Here is a 22,990-nt window from a genome sequence, read left to right on the forward strand (position 1 = left end):
GGCAATACAATCCAGATGGATCAAACACAATCCAAAGGCATTGAGGCTGAACAGTGACTGACCTGTTTGAGGAACAGCCAGGAAGCCAACACATGTGGACTGAGTGAGGGAACAGCAGAGGGTGACTGAGGATGGTCAGGGGCTAGCAGTTAAAGCAGATGAAACCCAAGTCAAACTTGAAATTTTATTCTCTCTGTATATTGTTTATAGTACTGACATCCTCACTAACTTTTTTTATAGCCACTATTTATACCTTATTATATTTTTTTTCTTTTTAACATGATTCCCAGAAAAGACAAACATATCTAGGATTAATATCTTGGTTTTATTTTTATGATGGCAAATTTGCCACAAGCCTTATTTTTATTATTTTATCAATTTTCCTTTCCTTAGGTCAGTTAGGTTTAGTTTTCTTTTTATTACTTTTTGGAAGTTGAAAGATGAGTTAATTAATTTTTGTTTTTTTCCTTTTTAACTAAAAATAAACCATGACATTCTATATATTCTATTGTTTATAGATTTTTTTTTACTATTGATATTTTATCAATAAAATATACCAGCAATTCTCATACTTTTCTTGATTTTACAGGTACTTTTTGTTTAGCACAAGTATCAACTCAATATATAGTCATGCAGTTTATTATTATCTCATGTTATTTTCTGAATGTGAGTTAATGTTGCTTCATAGACTCAGTGTCCATTTTATTTTACCTTAAATTTTTAACAAAATATCCTTTGTTACTTAAAAAATATCTACTTCAGAGGAAAATATTTACCTCTAAACTTTAATCCTTTTACCTTGTGATCAGCATTTTCCCACACAGGTTTCAAATTAATTTTAACTTTTTTTCTATTTACTCATTTTAAAAGAGATCTTCATTTAGGATTATTGAGAAATAACAGAACATATTTTTTAATGAATCCCAACACATAATTATTATAACTGTGCTATGATTCTACAATTAAAAATAATATTTCTTAAACTAACCAGATCTTGATGATTATCCTAATCATCATTTTAATGTATAAACCAAGTCAATAGGACTTTTTTTCATTGCTAAAAATTATTAAACAGTATTATAAACAGTATTAAAGAGATCTGAGACTATAGTTGGTTTAGAATCTGGTGTCAGCAGGATATCTTTTTTTGTGTGATAGTGGATGAATTCTGAGCCATAGTAGTAACAGAAATAATTTGCATATTTGGTGAAAATCACAATGGCTCTGTGATGTTTCACACTTTTTTCAGTGCCTATGATTTGTCAAAATCTATGGTAAACATTTTACTTATCTCACTTAATCTTGATATGTACTTTGTGCAAATTTATTTTTTATTTTTATTGTATAGATGTGCAAATGAAGGCACTCTGAGTTCACTTAATTTGCCTGAGAACATACAATTAGTAGAAGAAGAATAACTCCAACACATTCTCTCTGATATCTAATTGCATTCTCTAATCCACCTAGTAAGAAAAAATTGATCATATTAACAAAGATCATGTATATATATTTAAATTAACTTTCTTCCTGTATAAATGGAAATAAATTAGATGTTCTCTGAGGTCCTTTCTTTTTCTATGGGCTTAGAAAAGTCAACAATCAATTCTAAATGGAAACTTTTATTTTGAAATAGATATTATCACAAAATAGAACTGAATTACTTAAGAATGTTTCTAAAAGAGAAAGGCGCAGGCAATAGGGTATTGATTGAGGATTACAACAAAGAAACTTGAACTAACAATGGCTTAACAGAGATAGTATTTTATTTCTCTCTCAGGTTTTCACCTGATCAAAAACAAGCCAAGCTAAATATGGAGATTCATGGGGTCAGGATTACAATTTCTTCCATTTAATTATACCACTTTCTGCATGGAAGCCATCAGGCCAGCTTGACTACAAAAGGGAGAGCACCCAACTTTCCTTCAGGGCCACAGTATGGAAGTTGCACAAATCATATCAACATCATGGAAATAATTTAATCATAAGGCCTGTCCAGCTAAAGAAAGTTTAAAAATATAATCTGTATCTGGTCATTAGGTTCCTTAGCAAAAATATTTTACAACACAACAAAGAAAGACTAGATATTGGGTAACAATAAAAGAAAATGTTTTTGTATTGTTGTTGCTATTGTTTTTCTGGATAGACAGATAATCCACGGTTTAATCTGTAACCAAACTTGTCCCAGTATTCTATTGATCAGGTGGATGAAGCACACCTCGAGAAAACACTAAAGGCAAACCAACAAACAGACAAAAAAATCAAAGGGATGAATTTTTGTTCAGAAATTTTTGTTTATTATCTTTGTAATAGGAAAAAAAATGTATGCCAATAAAAGAAAAGAAAAGAAAAAAGAAAAACAAAACAAAACAACCAACCAAACAAAAAAACCTATAAGTACTTAGCTTCAATTCTGGAATTTTCTGTAGATTAATATTGAATTTTTTTGGCTGGTTCTAAATTATGTCTTAGGTGACAAAATATAGTCTTCCCCCCCCCCCCCATTTAATCAGCTTTTTTGTATATGAATGAAAAGTCTTTACTTAATATGCAGTACTGTGTTTTACAAACATGTTACTTCAGTGCTCCTGCAGTTTCTCAAAAGTACAAAAAAAACTATTGCAGGGATTTAAGGAAACGTTATTTTTTCTTACTAGTATATTCTTGTATATTCACTTACAAGCAATCGTTACTTTGAGAGGGTAGAAGTGGTGTGGGAAAATAGCTATGAGTGTGTTAATGTAATATTTAACAAGAAATGGTTCTTAACTGTCGGGGCTGCATTATTCCCAGGTCTCTTATTTGCATTTTGACATTTAAAAAGTGAACCCTCCTGCACTGTTCGTGGGGTTGTAGATTGATGCAGCCACTGTGGGAAGCAGTAGAGAGTTACCTAAAAACATTAAAAAAAAAAATTGAACTGCCTTATGACCCAGGGATTCTACTTCTGGGAATTTATCTGAAGAAACTCAAAGCACTAATTCAAAAGAATATAAGTACACCCAAGTTCAATGCAGTGTTATTTATAATAGCTCAAGATTTGGAAGCAGCCCAAGCGTCCACCAGTAGATGAGTGAATAAAAAAGCTGTGGTAGCTCTGGCTGGTTTGGCTGTGGATAGAGTGTTGGTCTGAAGTCTGAGGGGCCTTCCTTGGGTTTGATTCTGGTCAAGAGCACATGCCTGGGTAGCTGGCTCGGTCCAACATGAAGGAGGCAGCCAGTCAATGATTCTCTCTCATCATTGGTTTTTCTGTCTCTCCCTCTCTCTTCCTCTCTGAAATCAATATAAATATATATATTTTTTAAAAAGCTGTGGTACATATATGTAATGGAATACTACTCAGCTGTAAAACAACAAGAACAACAAAAGGAAATCTTACTTTTTGTGAAAGTATGGATGGATCAGGAAAATATTTTGTTAAGTGAAATAAGCCAGTCAGAGAAAGACAAGTATCATATTATTAGATTTCTATGTTGAGTTTAATGAACAAAATAACTAACAAACAAAATAGAAACAGACTAACAGATACAAAGAACAGACTGACAGCTGTCAGAGAGAAGGGAATTGGGGGATCTGGATGAAAAAGGTAAAGGGATTAAGCAAAAATTTTTTTAAAAATTAAAAAAAAAACTCTTAGGCACAAATAATATTATGGAAATGACAAGAGAGAAAGAGGTTTAGGGAAAGTAAAAGAGGGTAAATGGATAATAAATGGTGATAAAGACTTGACTTGGATGGTGAGCACACAATACAATATACAGATAATGTATTATATAATTGTAGACCTAAAACCTATGTTATTAAGCAATGCTACACCTAAAAACTATATGTTATTAAGCAATAAATTCAATAAAAATTTAAAAAATAAAATATCTGTAGGTTAGCTTTTTTTCTAAATGTCTGCATGTGTTTTCAAAGACATACAAAACACTCATATACATATATGTTATATATTATTATTGGCTTTAGTCATAGAGCTCCATCTAGTGTTTACAGATATTGTAAATCGCAGGTAGATTTGTTTCCATATTTAATAATAAATAATTCCAAAATTAAATTTATTTAATTATCTACATTTATTTTTCCCATCTGATCCCATCATGGCAGAAAAGTGAAAAATTTTAAGAGTATCTCAGATGATGACAAACTCTTGATATTATTTTGGTAATACAATAGAGTGGATTTATAAATGCCTAAATAATTATAACCAATGTATGTAATTGATGCATAATTAAGGTCATATAACCATTGTTGATTCTCAGAAGAAAATAAAATTATTTCTGGTTTAGTTGGACTTTATAAATATCTAGAGTTTTGTGGTATCTGTCACCTTTATCTATGGAAAACTCTCAGTTGCCACTGAAGTTAATTAAGATGACATTCAAAATGCTAAACACAAGATACCTACAGTGCTATTAAATATTCAATATAGTGTCAAAACTAGGTCACACTGACATAATAAAAATCAGTTTGATTAACCCTTTCTGTCTTGAAAATTCTTACTGTGCAGCATAGGATTTTGGTAAATAAAAAAGTTCCATTGAAATGAATCATAGTAATAATTGTATTCAGCAAAGTTATTGCAAATTCTAAGGTATAGAATCTGGTCATTTATCCCTTAATATCTAGAAAATATAGTTTTATTTTTATGTCAATAGCCATATGTAATTCTATTCACTCATTCAACAACAATCATTGTCCTATTATATGCTAGATTCTCCATTTAGGTATATTGGGTAAAATTATTAATCATTTTCCCTTATCCATTATTCTGCCCCTCCTTTTTGCACTATAATCCACTCTACACATAGGATTTTTTTGGCACCTAACTACCATTCCTAACCTATGTTGCAACCTTGAACCACGTTTAATCTAGTAGATGCAAGTGTAAGTTATTGTGTGAATATTGTGTACATCTTCCAGGTCATCTGTAATAGCACTGCCTCTTTTTTCATTCTGTGGGAAGTCAAGAAGATACGAGCCTCTTTCAACTCTGTAGATGAGAACCACAGACAAGGTGAAGGGAACGTAACACAATGAAAAATCCTGGCTCCCTAATAACTTCATAGAGCAGAGATTTTCAACCCTTTTCATCTCATGGCACACATAAGCTAATTACTAAAATTCTGCAGCACACCAATAAATATATTTTTGCTGACCTGACCAAAAAAATAGGTTTGATTCGATTCACACCAGATGGCTATTATGTTTGCCATTGCCATTTTTTGAATTTGACAATAAAAGGGAAAAGAGATTAGTGTCCCTGACTAAAGAGTCAGATATTGCATATTTTAAAAATTCTAGTGCATACCAGTGTGCCACTGCACACCAGTTGAAAACCCCTGTCATAGAGAATAGCCACCTGACCAGCTGGAATATATTTTCTAAGAGAAGAAAACCCCAGTATTACTCATGCAATTATAACATTGGATGAAATGTCTTGTTAGAATGGGTTTCTTTGTATAATAAATAAAAAACTAAATATAAAGAACTCTTTTTTTTTAACGAATGAGGCAGAAAAATGGGTAACTGTATATAACACTGAATCCTCATAATGATGGATGTCTGTACAAGTGATGTAGTCACCCAGAAAAATCAGTCTTCAAGAATTAGAGAAGGCTGCAAATGGGTAGTGATAGTTAAGCTTGATTTTGAAATCGTAGTTTATGATCAGATCATCACATTAAGAAATAGGCAAAAGATGGGTAGGATGAACTCTACAGACCAAAAGAATAACATTAACAAAGCATGGAAAAGATGATTTAGTGTAAATGAAGCATTTGGGAGATAGAAAGTTACAGATGAGCCGAAACCGGTTTGGCTCAATGGATAGAGCATCGGCTTGGGGACTGAAAGGTCCCAGGTTCGATTCCGGTCAAGGGCATGTACCTTGGTTGCGGGCATATCCCCAGTAGGGGGTGTGCAAGAGTCAACTGATCGATGACTCTCTCTCATCGATGTTTCTAACTCTCTATCTCTCTCCCTTCCTCTCTGTACAAAATCAATAAAATATATTTAAAAAAAAAAAAAAAAGAAAGAAAGTTACAGATGAGTCAGAAAGGAGTAAGTGGCTGGTATGATCTTGGGAAAATAAATTTGGTAGATTTTTTTCTAGTCTATAAAAATAATTTTAAATTCATTAAAATAAATTAATATTTTATGGCACAGACAGTGGAGTTTCAACAAAGAGTGATGTGAACTTGCATCATTCAGGGTTCATATGTTCTACATGGTGTCAGTGACAGTCAAGGACACTATGTTTAGGTTTCCTATTATATATGATATTCCTATATAGTGAGAATTCTTCACTGGTTTAGAAGATACTTTCTTCATTCAAATTAAAATATAAGCAGCAACTCAACTAGGATGGGGCAACTCAAAGAGATAAAAGGCATCCTGATTTCATAGATATAATTTATCTACCATTTACATTACAAATAGTAGGAAATGTGGACCAATATTGTAGAACTCTTGAGCTATTATTTCTTCTGCATTGGTCCACAGCAGTTGGTACAGTTGATATTCTGGAATAATCAAATATAGTATTGACTTTCACAATTTCAGGGTCATCAGCAATTGATAGCTTGAATATATTTGCATATGTTTCATTTCCTCATATAAACAGCAGGGGGGAAAAAAAACAGAAACAAACTTACTAAAACAATATTAAAAATAGTTTTAGCCACATAAGAGAAAAATGATGGCAGGATGACAAAAATGCCATAATTTTATATCCTTTTTCATTCAACCTCATTAATGTTCAACAAGGAAAGTTTCTACTACCCTCTCGTCTTCATATTTTTTACACTTAATGTCAACCAAGAGAATTCTGGACCCTAGAGTTTGATGGGTTACTTAGGCTCCCTCAAATTGGAAACCTGAGTCTCCAGCCAGAGGGAATTTAATAATACATGGAGTTAATGATTGTCAATCAGTGAGAAACTGTGAAATAAATCAGAGAATAGCCCAATGACATAAGTTTGTCAAATCAATGAGTTCTCACAGTTGGAAATTTAATTGACTATTAGGCCAACTTTTTCAAAACTGTCACATTATCAAAGATAATATCAGGCACAGTAAAGCTGTACATGAAGGCCAGACTGCAATCTAAGACACAGTAATTGGCAAACAGTGCAGATCAGCTGTCTATGCATTCTTGATCTCTTTTGGCTTCTTTGTGGTATAATTTCACAATCCATGAAAAGTCTTATAGTTCTATAGGTCACAGAGTTTTGAAAGTGTATTTCTATCTCCTCCCACAAAGCTTCTTAAAAGATAGAAAGACATTTTGAAATATATGTGAATATTTAGGCTAAGATTTAACATTCTAAAGGCACTCAAAATATTTTGTTCTCATTTAGAGACAGTTTGAAGTTACAGATGCAAGATTAATCTAAGCAGAGAAAATAAAAATGGTCCAACATTCTTTCCTCATTCCCTGGAGGATTAGTAGAATTAGTTTCACATTGCTAGAAATAACAGATATGAATAAAAATTCTTAATAAACAAGAATAAAGTCAATTGGCAATTCTCAATGAGATTCACATTGAAAGTAATTTTATTTCAAGAGCAGGATCCATACTTTTGGCTCAATCTAAACATTCTTTTACCTTCCACTTTCCAATTTTCCAATTTTATACTAAATCATATTTAACATTTGTGAAAATAAAACATGTATACTGTTTTTTGAGACATAAGTATAATATTTATGAAATATCAGAATAATAACATTGCTAAGATGTTGTACTTTTCACATGGAATCAAGTCACCAATTTGAATATATAGTCCTTCCTATAACAGGTAATCATCATTTCTCTCTAATTGTTTTTTTTTTGTACCCAACCCCCGGATACCATTAAAAAGTTTTAATGTTCACTCATAGAGAAAAGTAAGTTTACACAATCAGCTATGAAGATAGTGGATTTCCATTTAAAGATAGGGGGAATTAGTCCATTCAATTGCAGAACTATTAAATTTTTCATGGGTAAACTAACTTATCCATGTTTGTTTCAGTTTAATTAGTCTGTTGAAGATAAAAATACAGTGGTGCCTCGCATAAAGAACGCCTCGCACAGCGAACGCTGCACACAACGAACTTCATTTCATGATTCATACAACGAACTTCGTTTCACACAACGAAGTCGCCCGAGCTTCCAGGACCGCTTTGCCCGAGCTTCCACGATCGCTGCCGATGTATTGCATCCTTCTGCGCAGGCACTGCAGGCAGTCGTTAGTCACTGCGCTTAACTTAAGCACGTATCACGGCAATCGTTCTTCATTACGAATTAAATCACGCACGTATCACGGCAGTTGTCCTTTTAAGTTAAACTCAATACACTGTATCCGGATTCAGCTGAAGCAAACAGGATCAACGATCTTTACTCCGATACTCTTGTCCGTTATTTCCGGCAGATGTTGGAGAAAAGAGAAAAACAAACGACTTTGGACAGGTTTTTCATGAAACCATCGGCCAAAAAGCAGAAAATGGATGAAGATGTGCAAGATTCGGTAGACTCTACTTAGTCTGTCTTAAAATTAAAAAAATGTGCTTTTTTTAAAAAAAAATTATGTTTTTAGATGTATCTAAATAAAAATAATAACAAAAAATTTATCTTTTTTATGTCATCTTAGCATATTTTATGCTACAGAACGAATTATTTTTTTTAACATGTATTGTTATGGGAAAACGCGTTTCACATAACAAACTTTTCGCATAACAAACTTGCTCCTGGAACGAATTAAGTTCGTTGTGTGAGGCACCACTGTATCCAGGGCTATGTCCCTAACTACCTAAAGAGAAGTAAAATGGGTAAAAATGAAATGTATTTTTAAAGAATATATCAAAGAGGATATTAAAATTGTTAACATACCTACTTGTTAGGCACTTCAAGAAATCACAACTCTAATTGATGGCTAAATAAGACATATGGGGATCTTATATCTCTGCACAAAAGGCCCCTGAGATAGAAGTATAATATAATATAATATAATATAATATAATATAATATAATATAATATAGGACAATGCAGTGTAAAAGTTAACAGCAATTACATCCAAAAACTAGATTCTTTGTAGGCCCTACCAATCATCTATTAATAATGAAAGTAACCTTTGCATTAGATTTTACTCTGTGCTAACATTTTCCTCATTTATTCAAATATCACAATAAACCTCTAACTACTATAATTACCTCCATGTTGTGGATGAGGAAACTGACTTCTAGCACTTCTAATTTACTTGAATAAGCTTTCCTGATATATTAGTTTTCTATTGATGTATGTAGCAAACTACCACAAACTTAATGATTTAGAACAACACCCATTTATTAGTTCAAACTTAAGTAGGCCAGAAGTCTGGCGTGTTATGGATTCTTTCTTTTTGGTCTCAAGATATTGGCTGACCTGAGAGCTTATGTGAAGACCCATATGAAGAATCCATTTTCCAACTCATGGAAATTAGTGACAAGATTCAGCTTTTATTGTAGAACTAAGATTCTTGTTTCTCTGCTAGCCCTGAGCTGAGGCTGCTCTCAGCTTTTAACACTGCTGGATTTATTTGCATGTGACCTCCTGCATTTTCAAAGCTAACAATGACATGTTGAATCCATGTCATGCTTCAAAACTCTTTAGTGTCCTCTTTGGCCACCAGCCAGAGAAAACTTTTTGCTTTAAAAGGGCTCAGCAATGGGGTCAGGCTTACAAAAATAGTTTTTTGTTTTTTTTAATATATTTTAAGGTAAACTGAATTGAGATTATTTGTTAATATGTTTATTGATTAAGCTATTATATATGTGTCCTCATCCCTCTATTAACCTCTCCCTCCTCTCCCTACTCATGCCCTCACTCCCCCGATGTTCATGCCCATTGGTTAGGCTTATATGCATGCATACAAGTCCATTGGTTGATCTCTCCTCCTTACCCACAACTTAATTACCTCTTTAAGAGACCATCTGTAAGAGATCAACTGAAGGACTTATATGCATGCATATAAACATAACCAATCATACAAGACACTGGTGGGGGGCAGGTGAAGGCATATGTGGGGGGTAGGGGAGGGTTGGGGGGAGGTTAAGGGGAGGAAAGGAGACATATGTACTACTATTTATAATACTTCAAACAATAAAAAATATAATAATTTAAAAAAGAAAGAGTTCCTATTTACAAACTCTGGAAAAAAAAAACTATTACAGTAGTGCTTAAATTAGTACTTGGTTAAATGACAAGGAAATAGGAATCTAACAGGTGCCATCTTTAGAAATCTGCTTACCACACTTAGCTTGTGGGAAGTAGAGCCAGAATTAGAATTGTAGTCTATGAGCAAAAAAGACACAACAAAACATACATTTGTTAATTTATATAAAATCAGTTAATCTGTAACTAGTTTTTAAGTGTCTTGTACACACATTACTCTCACACCATTTAGAAATCATGTGGTAATCAAAAAGACCAAGCCCAAGGGGAGTTGTTTCAAGATCAGAGAATATACTCAAAAGGCCATAAGCCCAAGAAAGAATGACAGAAATCTGATTAGCAGTGGCAGAGGGAAAAAGATAAGACCTATTATAACATTGCTTAATGTTCCAATATTGGGAGACCCTTGTAATCTCTCTCCACCTCTCTCTCTCTCTCTCTTTGCTCTCTTGTCATTGAAGTATAAAAGAGACATATTTCAGAATATAAACTTATTTATAAAAGAAAATGTTCACCCTTGTATCCTTTGTACCTGGAATAGGTTCTAGCACATATTAAATGCTAGCAGAGAACTTGCATATAATATATTGGGTCGGCAACTAAGTAATTGCGGGTTTCACACACATATGGCTTCAGTTGAATTTTTAGGTTTGCAGACGTAGTACAAATGTAAAACACATTTTGTATTTGATAGTTGGCTATTCAGCTATTAATCAGTAAAAAAAGTTTTTTGATCTGTTTTGTAGTTTTTGTTTGGCGTTCGTTGAAAAATGGAAAATCAAAAGGAACATTTTCGTCATATTTTGCTTTTTTATTTCCGCAAGGGAAAAACGCATCACAAGCTCATAAAAAGTTATGTGCTGTTTATGGTGACGAAGCCTTAAAAGAACGGCAGTGTCAAAATTGGTTTGCCAAATTTCGTTCTGGTGATTTTTCACTCAAAGATGAAAGATGCTCTGGTCGTCCAGTTGAAGTTGATGACGCTCTAATCAAAGCAATAATCAATTCGGACTGTCACAGTACAACACGTGAGATTGCAGAGAAGCTTCATGTATCACATACATGCATTGAAAATCACTTAAAACAACTTGGCTATGTTCAAAAACTCGATACATGGGTTCCTCACGAACTGAAAGAATCACAGTTAACGCAACGCATTAGCAGCTGCAATTTGCTAAAGAAACGTAATGAAAATGATCCATTTTTAAAACGACTGATAACTGGTGATGAAAAATGGGTTGTTTACAACAATATCAAGCGGAAAAGATCGTGGAGCAGGCCAGGTGAACCAACTCAAACAACATCAAAAGCTGATATTCATCAAAAGAAGGTTTTGTTATCAGTTTGGTGGGATTACAAAGGAATTGTCTACTTTGAACTCTTACCACCCAACCGAACGATCAATTCTGATGTCTACATTGAACAACTAACGAAATTAAACAATGCAGTTGAAGAAAAGTGGCCCGAATTGACAAATCGAAAAGGTGTTGTATTCCATCATGACAATGCAAGGCCACACACATCTTTGGTCACTCGGCAAAAATTAATGGAGCTTGGTTGGGATGTTTTGCCACATCCACCATATAGTCCTGACCTTGCACCATCTGATTACTTTTTGTTTCGATCTTTACAAAACTCCTTGAATGGTAAAAATTTCAATAATGATGATGATGTCAAATCGTACCTGATTCAGTTTTTTGCTAATAAAAACCAGAAGTTTTTTGAACGTGGGATTATGATGCTGCCTGAAAGATGGCAAAAGGTCATTGATCAAAATGGGCAATACATTAAAGAATAAAGTTATTTAGTTCCATGAAAAAATTGTCTTTGATTTTCTTTAAAAAATCCGCAATTACTTAGCTGCCGACCCAATAGTACTAGAAAGGCTAAACTGCATTGTTTTTGTTTAATTAAATAGAAATGTAAAACAGAATCATTGCAAAAATAAATGACCTGGAAACAATTTCTAAAATAAACAAATATCATAATCAACCTTCTTTATACAAAAAAAAAATAAAAAATGGTGTTAACTGTAGTACCTAACACTTGGGAGCAGTGTAAGTGGGTATGAATAAATGTTTAATTCATATAAGTAGATATAAAAAAATGTTTAATTCCTCCCATGAATGTTTACAGATTCAGTTCTCTTTAATCAAAGTGCGGGAACTTGTGTTTCATCAACTGGGAGAAGTGCTATTGGGTAATGGCATTCCCACCTCCCCCCCCCGAACCTATAGCAATTAGAATCCCAGGAAAAGGACAGGAAACATATAGCAGATTTTAGAAAGTCTCTGTGTTGAGTAATATTGCTAAATTGTAATTCCTAAAATGTGAGTGTTTAAAAAGTGTTCACATAAAGATTTTTTATTTGTTTTCAATATTCCTACCCTCATGTATAGAAGAATAAGGCTTACTTGCCTAGGATCTCTCTGGGGGACTAGCTGGCTGACAAAATCATTTGATAGCTGCAAGTAGTAAAAATATTAATTCCAATTATCAAACAAATTTCCTTGATGATAGATTCCTAATTTTTTTTTATTTATTTTTTTATTTTTTAGCATAGACTTGTTGAGCTTTGGAGATCAAGAGAGCAACAGGAATTCAGAGATCACTTTAGTTGAATTTAATTCTGGTGATCTTGTTTCGCATTGCACTTAGACTTGAGTCAAATCAAATTATGCTGTCATAGACATGTGCTTGTAAAGTCTGCCTTTCCCCATCATGGGCCATACATAACCTTTGTTGGCTCTGCCAGTAACTGAAAACACGCAGGCAGAAATACAAATGGATTGTGGGATAGGGTGACCATAGATGAATGATTAATCCAACACTAGTTATCTATGTTAAAATCTGTGTGACCCATTCTTTTTTGTACAAAACTAATTAAACACAATATTTATCCCCAGCAAATTTCATGTATGGCTTGGGCAAGTACTTGAATATTTTTCTTCCTCTGAACAATTTGACTTACAATGAATCTCTCATTTTGATCATCCTTCACTCTGAAACGAAAGCTGCCAATCAAATTTCCACATTTGGGGTGCCAAACCAGAAGATTTTCACATGTTCAAATGGCAATAAGGTTGGGCCTGCCAGAATTGTACTCACTTGTGACCTAAATATCTGAAAAAGAAAAAGCCAGTGCCATTAAAAATTGTGTCATCTCCTCTCCATGATTCAGTAATGAAAGCCTGCCGGTCAGCAGTCTGTCAGCTGCATTCTGTTTAATCATCGGAAATTGTGTGCACTATATCTGTGAAGCCTAAATGGAAAAAGTTGCCACTGCAATTGCATCTTTCTCCTTCCAATAAATCAATGTAGACGAAGTAAGGAGAAAGAAGGCCACCTGACAGCTTTCCATCAAAATGCCAATCATAAATTAGCACTCACAGAGAACATAGCTCACAGAACTGTCTTTTAATGGCTTCTGAGTTAAATAATGAAAGAAGATACTTTAGTTTAAAAAAAGAATTACAGCTCCCAACATCTCAGATCCAAGTTTCATGAAGACAAAGAGAACCACACAGTGAGAAAGTTTACCGTATATTTAGGGGTAAAGCTGTCTACTTTTTCACAATTTTTGACACTTGGGAGAGTTAAGAGGTTGATAGGTTTTATAACTGCAACTGAAGAGACCCTGCTCCCTTTCACTGAAAGCATTCCTCAAGACTCTCCACAAAATCTAAGGCAAGTTCGTTGTTTTCTCATTTTTTGAAATAAAGTGCCATTGTGTAAAATATGATTTTCAACTTGATGGTTACATGCCCCAGTGACTTAGGTGATAGCGGATACTTGCATAAGTTTACTTCATAAACCCAGGGAAAGAATGCTGCTTTTGACAGCAAAGGATAATAAGTTTTATTCCTAAATAAGTAGGTTAGAAATATACTTATTCAAAACATGCAGCATTCTATGTTTCTTAGATTTAAAATATGGTGTTTAAAAGTGTTGGATATAAGGCCAAATGAATCCATATTTTAAAGAAAATAAAAGCTATTGCAACTTAAATCCAAATTGTATAAACTCAATATTAATTTGATAAATATATAAAAACAAAATATGAAATCACTGATTTTATAATAGTCCAACAATAACTTTAGGTGTCTTCTCTTCCTTCTCCATCAATACCTGCAAAGTTATCCAAATCTCAGTCTTTATACTCTTTTAATAAAATGTGATTCAGTCCACTATTTTTTTTCTGAAAGAATAAAAATAATATATAAAAGAATGAGTTATTGTAATATTCCTAATTTTGAAAATGTATACCCTGGGAATTGAATTTTTTATGTTCAAAAGGTTCAACTTATATTATGTCATGATTAGGGTTGTTAGGAACATTTTCCCACATTTCAGTTTGTTGGTTCTAGAAACACATACAGATAGCATCTTAAAATAAAAGTAAAAACTCAGAGTCATATAAGAAATCTGAGAACTCATAAAGTTCAACTTGTATCTAATATAGGAATATACTTCAAACAGCTCTGACATTAGTAATCGGGCCTCTGTTTGCACATTTCCAATGAAATGGTATGCATTTTATATAAGGTTTCCATTTTTTTCTCCCAATAATTATGTTCACTACCAATATTTTGCTTATTATTGAGGGAAATCTAAATAAAAATAAGTAAAATGTTGTGTGTGCTTTTGTTGTGTTAGCCAGAAGCTCTGGAGTTCATGCTTTCATCCACCACACTACACACTGTGCCTGCTGAAATAACCTACATGTGCTTGCAAAGTCTGCCTTTCCCCATCATGGGCCATACATAACCTTTGTTGGCTCTGCCAGTAACTCTCCTGTGCAGATACATTGGGACTGCTGTCACATTTTATCTGAAAAGAAAAGTACACTAAAATAATATATTTCATGTACTTTGTGTAGCATATAGGGTTTTGGAAAGAACTGGATGTTACTTTAAATGGGTAATTGAAGAGAGTTTAACAAAGGACTGTCATAAACTGTGGTCAGAATTATGAACAACCCATAAGAACAGGCGAAGAACTCTGGGGCTTACGGCATAGCAGAGCTCTTCCCTCCCTTAGGCCTGACAGGTACTCAGTGAGCATAGTTGTTGGTGTATAGGAGAAGGCTGCTTGGCAGAAGCTTTAACTTTTGGGAGAGACCAAGTCAGTGGCCCAGCTTCAGGGAGTTAAGAAATTAAATGCCTGTTCATACTATCTTCCTGCCTTCTGATTTCCTGATGACACCTCTTATTAGTTAAAGGCAACCAGAAGCCAGAAGCAGGATACTCAGCTGATGCAATCCATAAAGATCAGCCTCCCTGGGCATAGAGTTAGGCAAAAAAAGGTGAAGAGTGGGCAAGAAAATGCAAGTGAAATATTAGCACATTATATACTGGAAACTATGCTAGATTATTATGATAACCTCACAGACCACTGGAAAATATTAACATTTAATATATCAAAAACCAAAAACAAAAACATTTCTATTTTAATAGTCTTTAAAAATGAAATTACAGATGCAATGTGATTAATGATAGCGTAAACCTGATCTCATTGTTTTATGATTAAAATTTTGTTTTGAATGTGTTCCACATAAAATATTCAGCTCATTTTACATGAAATATTGCTAAACATATTGTCTCACTTCTAATACCTATGTTTATAAAGAGTATTGAAGTTTTCCTTCTATTATCATATTGCTATTATTCCATTACTAGTCTTCTAAACCTATTTCTCCTATAACTAGAATTCTACTTTGACTTTCAAATCTTCAGTTGCTATCATTGGGATCTATAGCTCATAACTTAATTATGCCAAACAGGAGTTCTTTATATGCCCCAGTATTTCATAAATTAGGTCTTTATCTTGTTTTCCATCTTCTCAGAGGCATGGTTTCTAAGGACAAGAGAATGCATACTCTTGAAAATCCCAGAGTCCATGTGACCATTTCTTTAACATCTTACCCAAAACCCAACACAATTTGTGGCCTGTAGTAAATGTTTGACATATATCTGCTAAAAGCAACTGAAATGCTGCCAAAATTGCAGAATCAACCCTCTAGTTCTCTCAGTTGCCCTCAAACACTTGCCACTCACACAGTGCTAATCATAGAGCCATTATTATTTCATTCTGTATTGAGGATATTTGGTTCAACTTGGACACTGGCCATTGATGTTTTTATCTCACTTGGCCTTTTCAATGAGTTCACTCTCTCAAATTCTGGCCTAGATTTAGATGTGCTTGTCCATGAAGCCATCCTCAGAATAACAATGTCCAGTATGAACACTTTTTTTCAAGTTTCTAACATCATCCAGTCCTTCTACTCCTGTCTACATTTCTTTGACTTAGTCTTTCCCAGGATGAAACTATTATTCTTTCTTCTTGGTTATTGCAAATCCCATTGAAGAGTGTTAATATTTTAATTAAATACTTAATAGCTGTGATATTTAAATATATTTTGAAGACATACAATGAATAGCACCAATACTTTTGGAGTTTCCTTTGTCCCCTTCGATAATTCTATTCCCCTGACCCTACTAACCACAGCACCTAAGGTAACCACTATCCTGAATTTTGTGATTATCATGCTAATTTTCTTGCTTTTTTCACACACACACACACACACACACACACACACACACACACAGACACACAGACACACACTCACATACACAGTGCATATTTTGTGTTTATGTAAATGAAATAATGCTGTGTAAAAACTTAAGGAACTATTTTTAATGATGAATATTATCTTCATTAGGTTTATCTATGTTGATATATCTACTCTATTTCCTTAATATACCAAAATGCATTTTAACATATATTCTGTTATTTATTGAATTACCTTTGTAGTTGTCTCCTAGTTCTTCTCCCTTTTAGAGATAAAAGGATTGCCTAGAATAAAACCAAGTTCAGGCCTTACACACCATTCAGTTTTGTGTGAGTGAAGAGAATAAAAATCTAAATGAAGCTAAATGCAAGCAATGGGTAAATTGGTCAGATGCAAGTCCAATGATAGACACTGACAGGTTTTGAAGTCATTTTTCCCTATCCAAATAAAATTTTCATATTGCCTGAGTTCTAGCTATCATCACAAGAAAGTCTGTTCCTCTTTTTTTTTTTTCTCTAAGTTTTCTCTTGTAAAAGGACACTAAGCTGATTTATACCTTAACATTTTATTTAGTCTTATATCATATAATCTATGTGAAATGCTTTACACCAGAGATTACAAACAAATCCTAGGGTAATTCTTCCAGGCATCAAACAAGTACAATGTAAGTGGAGAACTCAATTGTATAGAGGCCAAATCAAAATAGACATTTTTCTCATGTAATAAATACATTTGATAAAGTAGGATTTAAAATTAAATTGGAGTATATAATAAAATAATTTCTGCATGTCTTATATAAAATCGGTAGAAGTTATTTCAGCAATGAGAAATAAAGTACAATTTTAAAAGTCATTATGAAATCAGATAATTCATTAAGTGGAAGACACTTTAAATAGAAATAATATAGCATTAAATTCCTTGACAATCTAATTAATACAATTTTTTCACATTGGGAAAAATTAAACTTTTTACTGATTTGACACAAAGGTAAAGATAACATTTATAATAAGCTGCTGTAGTGAGGAGACATGATGACAAATTGTTTAATGAGTATTGTCAATTTAAAGTATTGCTGATGAGTTATTGCAAAGGAATACCTGAAATACTCATTATTTCAGGCCAGGCCGAGGGACCCCACTTGTGCACAATGTATATAAACAGATAGATGATTATGAATTTTTAAAACCCATACAGATGTTAATAAAAAAAGAATGGACATTTTTCTAAGTACCCATTTTTAACTTCATGTAGTCTCTACTTATGTTCATAATTCAGAGATATTTTCAATTATTAGCTTTGTATAGGCATAGATGAGCTTTTGATTATTAGCTTTGTACAGGAATAGATAAATAACAAAAATAAAGGCATAAATAATTTCAAATCCAAACAGAGTGAAAATAAATAGAAAGGTAAGAAACAATTAGTAAGGTTTCCATAACACTAATCATAAACACTATTTGCTTAGAATAAAATAATACTCTGTAATTACCTGTACTTATGCATACATATATAACATTATTAGAGATCTTTAAAGAAACTTGCAGTAGAGACCCCACTATTTAAAATCCTAAATTATCAATGTGAAAATATGCTTTTCAAATACAAATGCATCTGTAGATATATTATATTATGACAATTTATGACTGAAAGTTAAAATTTTTTACTAAATACCAAGGTATTCTATAAGCTTTTAAGTAATGAGTAAAATTTATATTAGAAGTCTATAACCTAAAATTCTTCTACTCATCCTATAAAAAAAATTATGTTTACTTCACTGTGTTGAATATATTGTCTTGAAAAAAAATGTTATCAATTTTTGAAGCTTCAAGAATGAAGTATAAAATAAAAATATAGCTTGTCAGAAAACCATAGTGTAGCTGCTGTTTATGGTACAAGAGTAGAATAAGAGTTTCATGTTATTAGAGCAGATGACAGTTCAATCTACTGAAAACAATAGCATTTGAAAAGTATTATATCCATGTATTATCTATTTTACATAAAATAGATTTTACATGAATATATACACAGCATGGGTATACATATAATTTAACACTTCAAAAATTAACTCTCTTGTCATTATTCACAATGGAAATTATGAAAAGCAATTTTGTGGTAGCTTTAAAATATTTTAAAATAACTATATGACAGTTATATCATGTTGTTTTATATATCACAAAGTTAGTCATTTGTCACAGCATGAAGCAAAGTGTTATTGCTGGGTCTACTACAAAACATTATCATTTGTTCAAATTCCTTCAAATAAGGAGTGATTTAGAAGAAAGAATTATAAACTCCAGTGTCAAAAGGCCTTACTTTAAATCCAGCCTTGTCCTTTAAAGCTTTGTGATTTGAAACAAGTGGACTACCTTTTCTGTACCATTTTCTTCTGCTATAAAATTAAGATTAAATCAAATATCAGAAGTTAAAGTATGAAAGAGTATTGGCTACATACTCTCACTTTTTTTGAATCCCTTCCACACAATCAAATGGGATAAAACCTACACTAATAAAATAGAAATATGTAAATTGCCCATCACTTCAAGGTGCCCACCAGCCAATCAGGAGTGAGTATGCAAATTAACCCAACAAAGATGGTGGGTTAGTTTGCATATGCAGGCACCCAGTGGCTGGGTGTGGGGTGGCCATTTGCGTGTACACCATCGTCAAGTGGACTGGGTCCCAGAGATGGGTTACCTCAGGACCCAGGTTGCTCTGAGCCTGTAGGCTTACACATAGGTACAGACAGGCCAGGGTCCTGGAACAACCTCTGGCCACTCCGGGTCTATGTGCGCAGGCACCAAGCAGCTAGGGCCTGGGTGCAAATGCAGCAAATGTTCAGTCCTGTTGACATTTGCATACGCACTGGCACCAAACAGCCTGCATCCCAGAGACAGGTGTCCTCAGGAGCCAGCCCACTCTGAGCCTGTAGGCCCAGAGCTGCCAGGAGTTAAGCAGGATGGTAATGTCCACTGCACTGAACGAGCAGACAGCAGGGCCCTGCTTGCAATTGGCCCCAGCAGTAAAGGGCAAGCAGGCCATTACAGAGAGAAGACAGTAGGGCCTAAGGTGGTATCAAGCAGGCAGGTCCACAGAGAGCAGAGAACAAGGGGAAGCAGGCCTAAGCTGTCAGTGGGCCCCTACTTATTAATAATCAAGACAAAAATAGCAATCTTAGAGAAGTATAATTTATGTACGATATTAGGCTATAGATTTTTTTTCCTAATAGAATTAACAGAAATGTTAAAATCTCTTTTCAAAGCTTTGTAGCTTTCTAGAGATATATTTTGTCCAATAATTTTTTTTATTTTTTTTTAATTTTTTTCTTTATTGATAAAGGTATCACATATGTGTTCTTATCACCCCATTGCCCACCACCACTCCCTTTTTAGAGATCTTAGAGAAAATTACCAAGGAAGCTGTTATGTTTGTAATAATATAATTTAAATAAGACATTGACAAATGATAATTCATATATATCTTAGAAAACTAGTATAGATATTATAAACTAGCTATGAAGTCTATTATTTTCTGGAATGGGTTAACTATATGTATGCCTCATAAAATTTCAACAGTACTGAATATTTTGGAGATAGTTTGGGATCCAATAGTTCCCATTTATCAATATGAAATTGCTCAGACTTTAAAGTTTCTTTCTCTCCATCATGATACATGAGTTTATTTATACCAGCTCAAAGTGAATTAAGAAAAATTAAAAAAAAAATCAAGCCAATATGTATCCCTGATAAAGAGCTAATCCTTCCACTTGGATCTGAGGGAAGAAAGAATAGTAAAGAAAACCCATGAACGACATATACTGAAAAGTGTGAAATATATATATATATATATATATATATATATATATATATATATATATATATATACACTAGAGACCCAGTGAAGGAAAATTTCTGTAAGAATGGGCGTTCTTTCCCTGGCTGCCAGCACTGCCTTCATTCTGGCTGGAGGGGCCTTTTCCTTCTAGCCCAGAGCTGACTTTCCTCCTTCCCATGCTGCCAAGAGGCCCAGAGTAGCTTTGGTGGTGCTGGATGCCTGAGTCATCACTATGGTGCCTGCATATTCAAATTTACCCATCATTTTGTTGGCTTAATTTACATATTCACTCCTAATTGGCTGGTGGGCGTCATGAAGGTACAGTCAATTTGCATCTTTTTATTAGTGTAAATATATATATTAGAGGCTCAGTGCACAAAATTCACACATGGGTGGGGGTCCCTCAGCCCAGCCTGCACCCTCTCTAATCTGGGACCCCTCAGGAGATGTCCCCATCTTAGATGGGGCCTAAACTGGAAGTCGGACATCCTTCTCTCAATCCAGGACCACTGGCTCCTAACCACTTGCCTGCCTACTGGCTTGATGGTAACCTAACCACTCCCCGGATGGCTATCTGGCTCCCAAATGCCTTCCCCTGCTGGTCTCATGGTCCCCAACTGCACACCCCAGCAGGCCTCATGGCTTCCAACTGCCTTCCCCGGCCAACTTGATCGCCCCTAACTGCCTCTGCCTCTACCCCGAAAACTGTGGTTTTGTCCATAAGGAAGTCATACGATAGGAAGATGTCTGGTCCCCTGGTATAATTAGCATATTACCCTTTTATTAGTGTAGATAGAAGCCTAAGTGACCATTATGACCGAATGATCAGAATGACTGGTCAACCAGTCAGTCTCTATGACACACAACCATGGGGCATATGCTCAACCCAGGAGCTGCCACCTTGTGGTCAGTGCACTCTCATAGCCAACTTCCCATGGGCCCTTCCCCCAGCCAGCCGGCCCCTTCCCATGGCTCCTATCAGCCCTAATAAGGAGGGCCAACTGGCCAACCTGCCGTGGCTTCCCCTCCCTGGCCTGTCAACCTCCCATGGCCCCTCCCCCCTGCTAGCCAGCCCCCTCCAATAGGTCCCCTCTGGCCTGTGGGGACCAGGCCTAGAGCAGCAGTTGGAAATCCCCCAAGGGGTCCTGGGTTGCGAGGGCACAGGCCAGGCAGAGGGACCTCCTCCCACTTCATGCATCATTCTGTGCATTGGGCTGCTAGTTTTAAGATAAAAACTCTAAATATAAGTACTGTTTACCTGTGTCTAATTTTTCCTTCTAAAATAGACTTGCAGAAAGCAACTCAAGTTAAACAGCACCAAATATGTCCTAGGCATATATGGCAATCATATTATACATGCTGATTCTTTAATCATCCCAAGAATTCTGTGAGATACCTTTTTTATTTATTGAGGTGAGGAAAATGAGGTGTGAAACAAGTATCTTGGATAAAGTTATTAGATTTATAAAATTAGAAGTATGTGCATCTACATTTTGTGAAATTTTGTTTATAATTTATATTTTTTCTTTAAATATTTGGTTGAATTCACTAGTCAAACTAGCAGGGTTGATAGTTTTTTTTATGTAATTAATGTTTTATTAATGTTCATTTCCTTTATAATAGATTAGTATGGTTAGTATTTTTTTCAGTTTTAAGTGTTTTCCAAATAATCTATTTAGAAAAATTATCAAATCTATTGATATCAAATTGTTTATATTATTCCTCTCTCATTTTTAATTTCCAGAGGATCTTTGATAATATCTTCTTTATTCTAGTTATTGGTACTCTGTGTTTCCTCTCTTTTTGTCTTGATTAATCTTGCTAATAACATTCGTTAACATTATTAACCTTTTCACATAATCACCTTTGGGTTTTGTTCTTATTCTTTTTTTTTTTTTAATTTCTATTCCATTGATTTCTTTTACTGCATTTTTCCTTCTATTTAATTTGCCCTTTTTCTTAGCTCCTTAAAATGGAACTACAGATTACTGATTTTCATCACTTTTTTTTACATGGACTTGAATTTATGAATTTCTCTTTATACATTGCTTTAGCTACATTAAGCTACATATTTAGATAAACTGTGCTATTATATGGATATTTGTAATTTCTCTTGTGAATTCTTATTTGATCCTTGAGTTATTTTGAAATATGCTTTTTAATTTCTAAATATTTGGGGATTTTCTAGATATTTTATCTCCTTGATTTATAATTAACACCATTGTGTTAAAACACTTTCTACAAAATTTAATTTTAAAATATATTGAGACTTAGAGAGTCTTATATACTGAGGTCAAATATATTATGTATCTTGGTTTTGATTCCATATATGTACTTGTAAATAATGTATACTTTTTACATGTTGAATTTTGTTTTATTTAAAAATATCTTGAATCGAGT

The sequence above is a fragment of the Pipistrellus hanaki genome (genome assembly GCF_964339955.1).
Source record: "Pipistrellus hanaki genome assembly, chromosome: 2".
NCBI lineage: Eukaryota > Metazoa > Chordata > Mammalia > Chiroptera > Vespertilionidae > Pipistrellus > Pipistrellus hanaki.